Raw genomic sequence first — 12,814 nt, 5'->3', positions numbered from 1 at the left:
TTGCTCTTCCAAAGCTATCCACTGCCTTATAGCCGCTTCCAAAGAAATCCCAAACCAGACACATCCATTCAAGATTCCCAAATCTCTGACCATGTACACTGTGAGACAAAGAAAGCTCAGTGATTTTCTCATAAACAACTAAATTTGGGATAGATTTATTTATGGTTATAGATCCAGAAATTATTTCCCATAGACTTCCTCTCTCGATAGTCTTAAGTTAATACTGGTCACAAAGGAGATTTGGGAAATATATATATTCCTTTCTCTGAAGATTGCCAAAAGATGGCATACCTGATACATAAACACCTTATCCAGTGCTGTGTGGAACCATCCTCGAGCTACAGCAGAAACTCTGGTCTCTTTCTTCAGCTTTTTCCAGCTCTGAACTACAGAGCCTGAAAGCTCAGGGCAAACAGCAGAAATTTCTCCATCACACAGGACATGCATGCGCTGCAGATTTCAAGTGCTGACCACTGTGTGCTTCAGTGTCTCCTCAGGGGTTCCATTTCTGCATAACTTCTGGATTGCCATCCACACTGGTGGGTTGCAGTTTGGCCTTGTTGTGTACAATCACTTTTCTTTCCTGAGATCTCAGCCAGGTGACCAGTTTCCATGTACTCAAAGGCCTAATCTTGAAAACCTTTTAATCTATGCGACTCACGGTGACCCCATCTGTGAGAAACACTGACCAGTGCTTGTTGGAACAATGGTGTGCCTCACATGTGGGGCTTAGCCATTGAGCAGTTTTGATTTAATTTTGTTTAGAGTAACTACATGTTCCTATAAACGCCACACAACTTAAGAGTCTCCAACTGCAGCAAAACAGTTGCAAGGCCTGTAATCTGGGAACCGAGAAGGGAGGCTGAAACTTTGAAAGGCTCAGGGAAAGATGTGTGAATTCTGCATGAGACTTCAATTTGAGTGAAATAGGTTCTTGGCAAGAACATGCATTCATGATTTCATAAGCAGCACACCGAAGACTTCTACGTTTAGGTGATTTTCTTAAGCAAATCTTAAGTCATTAATGTATTCATTTTTTTCTCTGTTCATGTAGCCAACTTTTATTTAGTTCTTATTGTGTGGCTGATGACAAGGACCACTGCTCAGGTTTGAAGTGTTGAAAAATACATGTGGATAAATATTGTAGAAAAGAGGCTACCCATTTATTTAGTGAATAAATTGACTTTCCCAAATTTTGTAATATTTACTAATTCAGCAACCATTGATAACAGGCATAACTAACTATCTCTACTGCAAACATGGTTGATGCCTAACTACTCAGGGAGGCAAAGGAATATAGAAGTTACCCATATGTTAATTGGGTATGTTTCCATGAGCTGGGGAAAGCAGTGTGAGATGTGTTCTTTGGTGCTGTTATTACTACACTTTGTGGAAATGCTATTCTTTGTAGAAGATGGTTCCCAGAGACAAGTCAATCTCTGCACCTCTATGAACAGTTGGGACAATAAGAAAGCCCGCTATATAGTAGCACAAGTGATTATTTCAGTTTTTAAGTAATTAAGAAATAAGTTAATATATAAGATAGTTGGGGAGCAGCCATCACTGTATTTCCAAAAATGGCCAAATTGGAAGACACAGCTTAACATGAGAGTTAAATCACCTAGCTACAGAGCTCACATCAACAGTAGAAGACTTCACTAAGACATTGTGCGCAACAGATGATCTGGTAAAAAAAGGGGGCGGGGAGAGCACTTGAGGAACCCTAGAAAGCTCATCTTTTGCATGAGCTGATTTGCTCCAAATGGGCCTGTAGAGCTGACACAGCAAGCACTGATCAGAGTATGCACCCTGGCTGTAGCAGATTAAGGGAGCAAATGGGAAGAGACTAGGGCTGCTGCAGAGTAGCTGCCTTCACAGAGCACAAACAGGAACGGGAGAGAATGCTCGCTGCTTGATCCTTAAGAACTAACAGCACATTGCCATTCTCTTGGGAGGAGATATTAAACATTTCTGTAACCCCGTCCCACTGAGTCTCTTTCTTAATCCTGTACTCGTGTATCATGGCTTCCTCTTAAAGAGCAAGCAGTGACAGAGACAAGCCACGCAAGCACCATGAGCACAGTGTCTTCTAGCAGCATCTGCCTTTCACGGGTACATTCCTACTGCGGAGAGACCTGAAACCTAGAGTGAGGGATCGCTCTGACGGTGTAGACTTACTTCTTTACCTTCGTTTTGCACACCAGCCTATTGAAGTATACCCTTCAACACACTTCATCTTCATTGCCTAGCCTCTAAAATTATCCTTCATTCATCCCTGTCGATTCCTGAACTGCTCAGACTCATGTGTTCTCCTTCCTCAGCTCACTTGTGCTCTCTGCACCTCTTGACACCACGCTTCCTTTTTCCTTCTTGCTCTCCCGCTCTCTTCCTTGACTGTTGTCTTTTTTTAAAGTTCAAATTATATCTTCTTTTTTAAAAATTTTTTATTAATTACACTTTATTCACTTTGTACTCCCCCTGTGTTTCCCTCCCTCCTCCTGTCCCAATCCCTCCCTTCCTCCACCCTCTTCATGCATGCCCCTCCCCAAGTCCACTGATAGGGAAGGTCTTCTTTTCCTTCCTTCTGATCCTAGTTAATTAAGTCTCATGAGTTATTTTTTTTTATTATTTTAAGAATAATTTTGTTTTTATTTCATGGGCATTGGTGTTTAGCCTGCATGTGTGTCTGTGTGAGGGTGTCGGCTCTTGGAGTTTCAGACAGATGTGAGCTGCCATTCGGTTGCTGGGAATCGAACCCAGCTCCTCTAGAAGAGCAATCAGTGCTCTTTAACTGCTGAGTCATCTCTCCAGCACCCCCAATTCTTGTCTCATACTTCTCTCTTGCTTTAGCTTCTGTTTTTCCAGTTCTTTCTTTCTCTCTCTCTTTCCCTTCCTTCCTTCCTTCCTTCCTTCCTTCCTTCCTTCCTTCCTTTCTTTCTTTCTTTCTTTCTTTCTTTCTTTCTTTCTTTCTTTCTTTCTTTCTTTCTTTCTTTCTTCCTTTCTTTCTTTCTTCCTGTTTGTGTCAAAATAGAGATCTTTCCCTCATGGACTACCACTGAAGCCTTTGTGTCTCACTTAGTGCCTGAAACTCTGAATGTGCTAGCATCTTCAAAAATATTCTTCCTGCATCTTTTTTTTTAATTTTTTATTTAACTTTTATTAATTACACTTTATTCCTTTTGTATCCCCCCATAAGCCCCTCTCTCCTCCCCTCCCGGTCCTACCCTCCCCCCCATTCTGCATGCATGCCTCTCCCCAAGTCCACTGATAGGGGAGGTCCTCTCTCCTTCTTTCTGATCTTTTATTTATTTAATTTTTTGTTCTTCTCAATGCAGTTTATTCAGGAACCTTGAACAATTATCTGACCCTGGGGAAAGCCAGCCCACAGCTTAAATAGCCTCTGGGTAGCCAACCCCAGTGTGCCATGTGGGCAATGCAGATAGGTCCACATACATGGAAGCAAGCCAGATCTTTGGCCTTAGCCAAATGTGGAATTGTTCGTGACAGAGAGCACTCACCATCGGGAAGGTGGAAGGTGGAAACCAGCTCCATCTTTAAGGCGCGGCATTACACAGCTCTCTACAGTTCCCCCTTTTTGTTTTAGACGCATCAGGCAAGAGTAGAGGTCTGATCTCTGATATTAGAAATAAATTGGGACTTTGTACCAATGTTCATTTAGGTGTCATCCACCCAAAGAGCATCCGACCTGTCCGATACCTTTTTCTCAGAGGTGGGACCTGAGGCATCAACCCGCATGCAATCAGACATGCTCTTCTCTGGGTCGAAAGCGGCTGACCCTGCAGAACTTTTCAGAGGCTTTAATACTCTGACCCTGCAGAACTTTTCAGAGGCTTTAATACTCTGATATGGAGTATGAATCATTAACTTAAGGGTATAGCAGGCAGTATTTGCAAAAGTATTAAGAGGATGTGTCCATAACCACCATTTTTTAAAGAGCATCTTACAGCATCTTTTTTTGTTGAATGCACCAGGCATGCGCTGTTTTAAACAATTTCAATCCGGGCCTTACTTTCTTCGCCTCATCCCACCTCAGCCATTCAGCCCCCTTAATATAAAGAACCCATTACAGATGAGATGGTCTGTGCTCTGGAGACCTGTGAGCTTTTGTGCAGTGATATCGGCATCTCCATTAGGAACACTGAGGCAGGAGGAGAGGAGGCACGCTATTCTGTGAATGCAGCCATTCCCAGGAGACAAGAAGGAGAAAAAGAGATCTATGAGCTTGCTCCATCTCAAAGTAAATGGCCAAATATTCAGCCAGACCTATGGGCATGGCAAGCCCATGCTTGTAACTAAACTCACCACATAAAAGGCACTTTGCTATGGGCACCCAGGAAGGGAATTATCGGGTGAGAAAATGCAGTGACATCTTCCCCAGGGAGTCGGATTTTTTCTTAGAATGGCTGTTCCTTATTTCATTCCCCCAGGTATTGGTAGAGTCAGCATTCAGGAGTTAATCTATTTGGCTGTACCTGAGGACTCACATGCTTACACCACAGAAAGCATGCTGTAGGAGTTTTGAAACAGAAGCTTACCTTGGTTATAATCTTAGTTTATAAACTTTGTAAGGTTATAACCTTGGTTTACTTATCTATAAAACAAAGACGATTATAATAACTTTCCTAAAAAACAGTCTCATAAGACCTAGGACTGAACATAAAAGGCATGTCCAAATGAGTCATAATAAGAAATTAGATAATCATGAAAAAACTAATAGAGTCTTTATAAGCATTTACCTTCATTTTCATGCAGTTTTTGAGTGCTGAGGAACAACTGCAGTTTTTCCCCTACTTCCAACTATGATGTATACCCTAGCACAACACTGACATGTTTTTGAAGAGGTCATGGCATATTCCAATAATGATAGGTGGTTGGAAAGAGTGAATAACGATGAATATGAGGGTTTGAGGTTAGTTTTGGACAGACATGGAGAGCAGTGTACAGTGATTCATTTTACATGCCACCTTAAGGGGATCTCAAGATCCAGATTAAACACTTTCTGCGTGTTTCTGTGTAATATTTCTAGAGGAGATTAGTATTTGCATCTGTGCGTTTATCAAGGCGACTTTTCCCTCTGTGGTGTGATTCTCCTGTTCAACTTAGTCTTTAAGTAGAACAAAAGACAGAAACAGGAGAAATGTATGTCTTTGCTGCCTACCTGCTGAGCAGGGACATGTGTTTATCAACTCTCACCTTCCACTGGGATTCCCTCATTGGTGCCCAGGACTGAACTACATGACAGACATCCCTCAGCCTTCTGTACCTTCAAGATTACATGAGCCAGTTGCTCATAGTAAATCGCTCTCCAGAGTATTCTATTGAACAGAGGTTGGTTTAATTCATTGCATACTACAATGGTTACTGTGGCAACATTAAGCTGTATGTTTGTAAAAAAAAAATCTGACACGGCCTTCACCTTCAGTAATTTGCAAGGCAATTTAATGATGAAATAATTTGCTGAGCATATAGGTATTTACTAGTAATATATCATGGTTGACAGAAAATTTTTAAAAAATGATATATTCATGTGAATGACGAGTTAGAACAATACTCATAAACTGATAGATTTTGCATGGAAGATTGAGGAATTGAAGTATCTCTTAATACTTACCATTTTCAAATAAATATACTCTTAAATAAATATTCCCACAAATTGTACAGCTCAGAAAACTTTTAGGAAGACAATCATCACCTTTCTCTTATATGAATGATATCTGCATGACAATACGGGAACTATAAAGCATGACTGAACTTAGTAGGTTTCTATTTGTCAAGGCAATATTTTTATACGTGAAAAACCGTTGGTCATATATGGACTTCTGAACAGACATTGCACATCAGATTTTTTTATATTGGCATTCGTAAACCTGTGCAATTTCACAGCATCCTTCAAGGAACATATCCCCTATTTTCCTCTATGATAGTTGTTCTAGTGATATAGTTCTTTATGTTGTGGTGACCCCAGCCATAAAAAATATTTAATTGCTACTTCATCTCTGTAATTTTGCTATGTCTATGATTGTAATATAAATATATGTGTTTTCTGATGGTCTTAAGGTGGCCCCTCTGAAAAGATCATTAGATTCCCAAAGGGTTCAAGACCCACAGGTTAAGAACCGCTGCTCTATAAAAATAATGATTCTTTTAGTTCTTACAAAGGGGAAGTGTTTTCTTTTACAGAAGTTTGGCTCAGTTTGATTAATTCCAGAGCCCCTATAACTCGTATCCATATGTCTCAGCTAGTGTGTCCCCTTTGGAGCTCATCTTGGTATTCATCTCTTGTTCTAAGAGGGCTCTAAGTGCTTAGTACTTAGATTATTTCAGAATTCCCTAGATGCCATTTACATGCATTGTCTATATTACTGAGTTGCAACTTAATCTAGGTTGCCGTGCTGGTTTCTTTTTACTACCAACTCAACACAACATAGAATCACCTGGGAAGAGAGTCTTAATTAGGGAATTTGAGGTCAGGTTGGCCTGTGGGTTTATCTGTGGGGGGTTGTCTTGTTAATTCATATAGAAAGACCTATCCATTGGTGAGTGCACCATCCCCTTGATAATGGTGAGGAGAGCTCCTGAGTGTTATAAGAGAGGGAAAGCAATCTGAGAACCAGAAAGTAAGCAAGCAATGTCCCATGCAATTATTTTCTCTTTGCTTTCAGCTATCTATGTGAAGCTTTAGCATGGGTCCTATCTTGATGTCCCCACAATAATAGACTAGAATTGTAAGCTAAGTAAATCCTCTCTTTTCATCAAGTTGGTTTTTTGTCAGGGTATCTTATCATAGCAGTTGAAATGAAATGAATGAACAGCTTTGTCACCAAATGCTGTGTCTCTGGAGGAATCCCTGTTTACTCTTTATCTAGAGGCGGTGGTGGTGCCTGCCTTACAAGAGGCAGAAAAAAGGAAGAGAAATGGCTTGGAATGGGGTCTTGCATTAGGAAGAGGACTGACCTTTCAGGGAAAATGTGTTCATCTGAATACATGTAAAGGGTAAACCGTGTAAGGAGAGGTTGTTCTGGTTTGAGCTGGAGCCTTTGGGAACACTGTTAGTCTCTGAGTTTTTTTTTTTTTTTTTCTGCTCTGCAAGGTCAGGTAAGCAATTAAAACAAATAAAAATAAACCCCAATAAATTATTGCTTCTCACAGGATTACTGTGAAAATTAATCAATGAACTTACACAAAGCACTTAACACAGTGATTGATATATAATAAGCACCCAATAAATGATGAGTATTACTTGTATAGTTGGTAAATGAGAGGTTACAATGAAGTGCTCCTGGATCTTAGAAATAAATTACCCTCCATGAGAGAAACTAGGAAAAATCAACACATAAAAAAATGAGATTAACCATCTGTGGAATTAAGCTCTCCTATGATGGCTGCCTTCTGTGAGACTGTGGAGTCTTGGGAAACACCCCAGTCCAATCAAGCTGGCTGAAGCATCATATGACAAAAGCCCAGCTGGAACGTGATTGATGGAATAGATGTCTGGAGCCCAATCAATTATATTAGCATAACAGAAGAAAGGGTGTCTCCAGAGAATTAATGGACTCCAGAAAAAAAAGAAAGGGTCAAACATGGAGAGTTTCCTATTTTCCATTCAGTATTGTGGGAGGGGAGAGAAATGAAGATGGACAGAAGCTACAGTTAAAGAGGGATGGGCTGGAAATAAAAGGCACAGAGGTAGGAAAACACACAAGGTAAAAGAGAGGTAAAGGTAAATAAATAGAGAAGCACAGAGAAAGCCAGGAACTTGGAAAGAGGAATACGAGGGAGACAGAGCTAGGATGGCCTGAAGAGAACCTATCTCCCTGAAGACCACCATGCCTTCTTCCCCTCCTGCCAAGCAACTGCTACCTTATGTGAGAAGTTAAGGGCCATTTCAATGGCTGCTCTCAGCTTGCACTACTCAGCAGCCAAACTTATAGCAGAGCTCCACTGTGGGAGGAGTTTCCCAGGGAAGGCTTGTCTCCCTCCTAACTGGCTCTGGAATGGAGCTGGGCGTTCAGAAGTGCAGCTGGTCACTGCTGGTCAATGTGTTCACATTTCTTTGTAAATATCCTGCATTACAAACACAGAAACACATTTCTCTTTCCCCAGTGTCAGAATTTATTGAAAAACAATAAACTCACAAGCACTGTACTGTTTTGTTTTTTTTTTTTTAAACTGCTATTTACCAAGTACATCTCCTTTTCCTTGGTAGCTGGCTATTGGCAAGAACTGGTATTCTATTCCAATCTTAATTAGGAAAATTATCTCAGGACACGCATTACATATCATATACACAATCTATGACTATATATATATTTCACAGAATGGCTGAAAAGGGGTTAAGGAAGCTGTCCTGGAGTTCAAGGAGTTCAAAGAGGCAGAAAGCTGGATGAAGTTGGAACAGATACAGGGAGAGTCACTGCAGGTGGCTAAATAATACATGAAGGAATCAGCTGGAGAGAGCTGCTGGAGGCACACAGCTGACCTGCAGGGTCTCAGCATTAAGCACCGACTTCCAAGATATATAAAGTAGAGGAAAGTGAGATCAAGACAAAATACTGAGTCCAGACGGACTCATGGATAGATGGAAAGACAAACATAAAGCTATTTGAGTAAGCCACATCAAGAAAAGAAGACCTGGTCCCAGGAAGATGGCTTAGTAAGTAATGGTATGTGCTGCCAAGTCATAGTTCAAGTAATGCAACCTGTACGGAAGGAGTAAAGACTCTCCAAAGTAGTCCTTTGCCTTCCATTCACGCACTCACACACTAACACTAACACACACATACTCCATACAAACAAACAAACAAACAAACAAACAAACAAAAGTGCAGTAAAATGTTTAAAAGGTAAAAGGAGTACCGCATTGTCTGAAGCCACAAGGGTGTCTGGGAGTTCTCTGAGGATCCCCTGACACATACATTAGGCAGTCAGATTATTAGACATGCCAGTGGTGTTAGTTGTTTTCCTCCTTATGGGAGTCAAGTTAAGGTGTTTTGCAAAGTATCAATCAGTTTCTCTCAGTTCTCAGTCTTACTTTTTAAATATGGTATTAACATGTTCATTTACCATGATGGGTTTATAGGCAGTAGCTTCTTACCAGTAGAGATGATAATTTATCAGTCTATGCTTCATGGTTGGTGACAATGTCTACATGCATAATAAGGATTCATAATCACCCTGCTTCTTTATTTGCACTCAAAATAGAGTCACCCAGGGCCAGGTACAGCCCATAAGTCATTGTTTTACATATCATAGAGTAATTTAGATCAGAACACAGATGCCCATCTATGTACTTCTATTAATACTCATTTTCTACTCATTTAATACAGAACACCAGGTTATATGGGAAATGGGTGACAGAGAAATTTACTTTTCTGGAATGTTCAGTTCCAGGGTCTTTACATGATTGTATACAAATCCTGAATAATTGATGTGAGTCTCCAGCCACCAGCACTAACACTAAGTAGGCTGCGTGCAGTAGGAGTTTTGTAAAGGCCCAAAACTGGGTTTAATTTTATGACTTCAGACAAATCATTGGTGACTTCATGAAAGAGAATGAGAGTAAGATATGAACTTTCTCCTAACACGCACACACACACACAGAAAGACACACACAGATACACACACACACACACACACACACACACACACAACGCGTGCGCACTTACACACAGTCCTGGACTAAGGGAAGAGATGAGGGACTAAACTTGAGATAAGTCAAATAATTGGATTATTTGAGAACAGCAGGGATTTATTTATGAAAAAAGTTCTATTGCGCATTTTTAAAAATCTTTTTTTTTTTTTTTTTTTTCCAAATTCAAGCATTTGTCCTTTGTGTAAATCCTTGCCATCGGGTCTATGTGGGAAGCACTTCTTAATAGAAAGCTGATTCTGGCACAAGTTAACCAGCAGACATATTACAATTAAAATAAACACTTGAGGAATTTCCTCTCCTGGAGGGCTTGAAGATTAAAGGTTTAAAAATGCTGCTTCTGAAAATAAGAAGATGAAGTGACTTTATCTCTTGATTTATAACTGCCAGTCATCAAACATGCACCGGCTTCTTGCAGCACAGGAGGCAGCACTTCCAGCAGGCAGAGGGCTAAGGGAGGGGTGATTCCTAATCTAAACAAGTTTCCTGTCTTTTATGCCAATGAAAGATGCCTTGAGAGAGAATGTGCGAAGCAATAAATTGTACATTTCTCTATCAGCTGGGGTCCATTAGAACAAATAAAAGCCACTCTAGTTATTTTAACATTCAGAACATAATGTAGACTTAGGGAGACAAGTAATGGATGAGTAAAAAGCAAAAGTTCTTCAGGAGCATCTGTAGATAAACTAACACAAGGAAGCAGATGCTACAAGGTAGGAGATACAAAGGAAGAGGGGAGGGCCATTAGAGCCTAACTGCTTGGAAGTAGAACCTATAGCTACTTGAACAAGTAAGTAAGTAACTGAGACTGAGAATTATAATACACATAAAATTCACCCTGGAAAATTGAAGATTGGTGTACTTGTTTGTGTAGGGGTGTGTGGTGTGTAAGTAGCTATGGCATAAAAGGTATGTGTGTGTGTAAGTGGGGGTAGAAGTGGCTATGGCATAAAGAGTGCGTATGTGTGTGTGTGTATGTGTGTGTGTAGGAAGGTAGGTGTTCATATGTATGAAGCATATTTGTGTGTATATTTGTGAAAATGGTGTGCAGGGGCAGAGGGCATTGCAAATGAAATTACTCATTTCTATAAGAGTGAAGAACCATTGCTGAAGTAAGCATCCTAGGAAGAGGAAGAAAACCAAGACCCTTTCTTCCAGCTACCCCAGTTTTCCTTCACCTATAGGACTCTCCATGGCAAAACAAGGAAAGAAATGACTACATTAGGAATGGGGTTTCTTCCCTGGCAATGAGCAAAGAGACACCTTGTTGATGGTGTTGTTCTTGTACCAATCAGGTACAGAGCAGATGGCAGGCCTTTGTTCATTCTATCTTGATGCCTGGCTAGGTAGCCAAAGCTATTTTATGCCTAGGACTCATAAAAATCAAATCAAATCAAAATCAAATCAAATCAAATCAAATCAAATTAAATCAAGGTATTGCAGCATAGGAGGAGAAAGACAGAGACCTGTGGACCACCATGCCACCCGCAGACCTACCCTCCAGCACACAGTCAGGCCATAGACACCTGCTTGCTGTCACACCATGCGGCACAGATGGAGACAGTCACCCAGGGGCCCGCTAGCCATGTGCACAGCCTCCAGCAGGAGCCACCACAATGTAGAAGCATGTGATGGTCAGATGGGAGAGAAAAAAAAAAGTGGAGCAGCTTGAGGATTATGATGTCAGATGGAACTGGAGACTTGAGGGGTATTCAGTGGCTGTGCATAGCTGGTCCTGCCCCTCACTGGATGTGGCTCTCTGGAGAACTGATACCACCTCTCTCTGGAGAAGTGGCAGACCTTGAGAGCTAGCTCTGTGCCTCACCCAGGCAGCACAGTGGAGCTGGCTTTTGTGATAGGGTGTGGGTGAGCTCTCCCTGAGGGTATGGGTGTGGCAGAGCCAACCCTGCCGCTTGCCTGCCATGGGGTGGCATGGGTGCAGAGATGATGATGTCTTGCCCTCTGTCTCCTGCTCTTGTCATGAGCTCAGGAGAGCTATCCCTGTCCCTCACAAGCTGCAGCATTCAGAAGAGCAGGTCTGCACATCACCTAGAGAGCACTGCAGAGCTGACCCTGATGGTAGGGGCTCAGGCGAGCCCACCCCAAGGGCAAGAGCATAGAACATGTGGCCTCACCACTCATCAGGTTTGAGGTGGTATGAGTATAGGGGTTACCCCTTTGTCTTTCGACACGACACCTGCAGCAGTCTGGAGAAATGGCCCTCCCATCATGAGAAAGGGATTGCTGGCCCTGTTCATCACTGGCTGTGGCACTCAGGAGAGAAGGCCCTGCACTTTGGCTGGACAGCACAGTCTTGCTGACCCTGGTCGAGTGGAAACAGGTGGGCCAGCCCGGAGGAAAGAGAAATAGAGAGCTGGCCCTGCACTCCTCTGCCTTGAGGTAGCAAAGGTGGTGGATGATGCTCTTCCCTTTACCCCTCCCCACTCCCATCTGTGGCAGTCAGTAGAACTGGACCTGGGGTCATGAGAGCAGGAGAGCTATTCAAGTCCCTCACTGGCAGGTGAGTGTGTCCTGTACCCCATCTGGACAACACAGTGGACCTGGCACTGCCAGCGAAGGAAGGCACAGGCGAGGCAGCCTTGAGGGGGTGAGAGTGGAAGAGCTGGTCCAGTCCCTCAAAGGTTTCATCACTCGGGAGAGTGGACCTTGAACTACGTCTGGGTATCACAGTGGGGCTGGCTCTGGAGATGAGTATGGATGAGTGGGCTCCAAGGGCATGAGAGCAGGAGAGCTGACCCTACCTCCTGATGGCAGCATTGAATGGTCTAGCAGGGGCAGTAATGGAGATAAGGGAGAGCTAGCATGCTGAGCAGCTCAAGTACCACTCAGGCCCAGATCCAGGGCTCTGAATTGCCCCATGTCTGGTTGGGATGCATGAAGGGGCCTGTCCTGCTTATCTTGGGCTGCAAGATCTCCATGACATAGGGCAGCAATGGGATGACCTGAAGGAGTCCGGCGAAGATACCAGAAACCAAAGATTGTGGGCCAGGCTGATGACTCATTGCAATAAACATTTGAAAGTGAAGGTGTGTGGACAGAGGGATATACTGTGAGACCCACTGTGACACACTACAGCTTCCAAGATGAGTGGGTTTTGTTTTGTTTTGTTTCATTGTTTTCATT

At 42.3% G+C, this 12,814-nt stretch overlaps 1 non-coding gene across 1 annotated transcript; it reads left to right on the top strand.

Annotated features, from left to right (window-relative positions):
* Nucleotides 1-10,906: 10,906 nt before the first annotated feature.
* LOC132647551 (small nucleolar RNA SNORA48) lies at nucleotides 10,907-11,050 on the top strand. Its single transcript, XR_009585912.1, has one exon. It is a non-coding gene; the product is annotated as a small nucleolar RNA SNORA48 (small nucleolar RNA).
* Nucleotides 11,051-12,814: the final 1,764 nt, after the last annotated feature.

This window comes from Meriones unguiculatus, chromosome 14 (assembly GCF_030254825.1).
Source record: "Meriones unguiculatus strain TT.TT164.6M chromosome 14, Bangor_MerUng_6.1, whole genome shotgun sequence".
Classification (NCBI taxonomy): domain Eukaryota; kingdom Metazoa; phylum Chordata; class Mammalia; order Rodentia; family Muridae; genus Meriones; species Meriones unguiculatus.
The sequence above is the reverse complement of the archived record's forward strand: the minus strand, read 5'-3'. Positions and strand labels throughout refer to the sequence as shown.